The sequence below is a fragment of the Glycine soja genome, chromosome 6 (assembly GCF_004193775.1).
Source record: "Glycine soja cultivar W05 chromosome 6, ASM419377v2, whole genome shotgun sequence".
NCBI lineage: Eukaryota > Viridiplantae > Streptophyta > Magnoliopsida > Fabales > Fabaceae > Glycine > Glycine soja.
Window position 1 is genome coordinate 27,781,161 of NC_041007.1, and position 3,059 is coordinate 27,784,219.

The following is a 3,059-nucleotide window of genomic DNA, read 5'->3' on the forward strand; positions in this document are numbered from 1 at the left end:
GAACATTTGGTTAGTCATTGCTCGTTGGGAGACGACCTAGGATCACTTCCTAGTTACTAAAATCTAATGTTTATTTGATTCGGGTACGGCCTCAATCAAATTTGGCGCCGTTGTCGGGGATCAGTGGTCCAAAGGTTCATAATAGCTAGTGATTCGTGTTTTATGTTTAGTTGTTTTACGTTTACTTCTTTTGTTTAGTGTGTTTGTGTCGTGTTAGTGTGGTAATAGTATGTTGTGTTAGTGCGTTGTTCTGTTTTATTTGATGTTCTGTTTTGCAGTTTAGTAGTACCCCTTGTTCAGCGCTTCCCCTATTTCAGTTTTATGTTTTGCTGTAAATGGTGCTTAGTGACGGAATTAGAGACTGATTTTGTGTTACTATTCACACAGCATTACATTAGTGACTGAATTAGTGACGACTGCTGACAATTTAATTGGCGATTTTTGTTTTGATAGTTAGGGTTGTTATTTTTGGCTGAATTTTTGTGTGGTAGGTTATTTTGACTCATATTTTGTGTGAAAAATACCAGGAACACTTGTTGTGGCTGGATTTGAGAGATTCAAAAAAATTTGAGAACTTGTATTTAGCAAAACTTCAAATGGCCATAACTTTCACTCCGGGTATCAGAATGACTATTATTATATATGTATTTTGGGTAGAAAAAAATTTCCCATACCATGGCAACCCGGTGGTTGAGGTATCTAACTAGCCAAAATCGCATGTTTACTAGTTTTTTTTTATTTTTCAAGTTTTATTGTTTTATTTTTCTAAACTTTCCTTAGGCAGTTTCCATAGTTAGACTTTGAATTTTTGTTTGAAAATTTTTCCTCTATCTTTTCATGATTTTAGGGTGTTGCTCACAAAATTTCAGCTCATTTGGATATCGTTTGAGTATAGTTGTAATTTTAATCCACCTTTTTTTCCCTGTTTGAGAAACACATGAACTGCTGCATATAGTGCATGACTAGAGGCAATCCAGGTGACTTACAACCCTTTGATCCTGAAATAGATAGAACATTTCATAGATTAGCTAGGCATAGTGTGCATCTTGATTACCCTGAACATTTTGTACCTTTTGAGCATCCTGAACATTCTGTTATTGGTGAGTCTGAGCATTCTGTGGTTGGTAATTTAGAACATTCTGGTTTTGAGCATTCTGATTTTGAACATTCTGAAAATATGGCTCAACCTCCACCTCGTGAGAGGACTCTAAGGGAAATGGCTGCACCTGATTTCACTTATGAAAGCTTGTGCATTCAATACCCTAATGAGGATGTCCCATATGTTCTTAAAATTGGATTGATCCACTTGTTGCCTATGTTTCATGGTCTTGCAAGTGAAGACCCTCATAACCATATGAAAGAATTCCATATTGTCTACTCCACCATGAAACCTCCAGATGTCCAAGAAGATCACATCTTTCTGAAGGCCTTTCCTCATTCTTTGGAGGGAGTGGCAAAAGATTGGCTATACTACCTTGCTCCAAGGTCCATTACGAGTTGGGATGACCTAAAGAGAGTTTTCTTAGAGAAATTTTTCCCTACTTCTAGGACCACTGCAATCAGAAAGGATATTTCAAGCATCAAGCAACTCACTGGAGAAAGTTTATATGAATACTGGGAAAGATTCAAAAAATTATGCGCCAGCTGCCCTCACCACCAGATTTCTGAGCAACTTCTTCTCCAATATTTTTATGAAGGACTTAGTAACATGGAGAGAAGTATGATTGATGCTGCCAGTGGTGGAGCCCTTGGAGACATGACCCCTGCTGAAGCCAGGAATTTAATTGAGAAGATGGCTTCCAACTCCCAACAATTTAGTGCTAGAAATGATGCTATTGTCATTAAAGGAGTGCATGAGGTAGCCACGAATTCATCTTCATCATCTGAAACTAAGAAGCTTGATGGAAAACTAGATGTTTTGGTTAACCTGGTAACCCAGCTGGCCTTGAATCAGAAATCTATACCTGTCGTAAGAGTCTGTGGTTTATGCTCCTCTGCCGACCACCATACAGACCTTTACCCTTCTATGCAGCAATCTGGAGCAATTGAGCAGCCTGAATGCTCCTCATTTAGAGCACAAAATTTCGTGCTCTTCTCTCCCTCTCCCTTCATTCATCTCCTTCTTCCTCCAAGCTCTTATCCATGGCCTCCTATGGTGGTGAGCTTCTTCTAGACTCATCTTCTCCTTGAAGTAGCGTCTCCTTTCTCTCTTCCTTTCTCCATTCCGCTGTCATTCATCTTCCAAGAAGCAAAGGAATCCATTGATGAAGAAGATCTTAGGCCTACAAGCTCCAATGGAGCTTGCATCACTAAATTTCTAGTGTTGTTTCCTTCTGAGTATGGAACATAACTCTCTTTGAGGTTTTGTTTTTAATGTTGCTCTCCTATCAGTTTTCCCTTCACCAATTAACCCACATTCGTTACTGTTAATCTATGCACGCTTCGTGTTCGATTAATTGTCTTTGTGCTTAAGTTATGTTCGTGCTTAATGAACGAGGGATTAATTGGTGTATGTGTTGCTTAATCACATATTGACAATCCTAAGTTGATTTTCGCTTAGTAAATTAAATTAGGGTTGGATTAAGTGGTTAACTGTTAGGGGTGAAATCCTCATAACCTAGGATAGGAGAATGGCTTCTGAATCAAGAGGATACAACACGTTTTTAATATTGTTAATTTTCTATTCCAGTCTGCTTGTTCTTTAATTCACAAAACAAACAACCCACCCCCCCCCCCCCATTGTTACTATTATAGCTAAGCATATTATGAACATTTGGTTAGTCATTGCTCGTTGGGAGAGGACCTATGATCACTTCCTAGTTACTGCAATCTAATATTTATTTTATATAATTCTCTTAACACGAAAAAAGTTGTTAACATTTTTCATCATTATCGTCTTTTTATGTTTATACATTTTGGCATCACAAATAATTTACTTTTTACATCACAATTCATTTTTAATCATTAATACAGAAAAAAAACTGTTTTATTAATTGTTTTTATTAGTGTAGTAAAACACACAAATAACATATTAGAAATCATTGTTAATAAATATCCAG

The 3,059-nt window shown here is 37.1% G+C and overlaps 1 non-coding gene across 1 annotated transcript; it reads right to left on the minus strand.

The window, feature by feature from the left end:
* Positions 1 to 1,557: 1,557 nt before the first annotated feature.
* Positions 1,558 to 1,663, minus strand: LOC114417590. The gene has a single exon (XR_003667850.1). It is a non-coding gene; the product is annotated as a small nucleolar RNA R71 (small nucleolar RNA).
* Between the last annotated feature and the right edge of the window lie 1,396 nt (positions 1,664 to 3,059).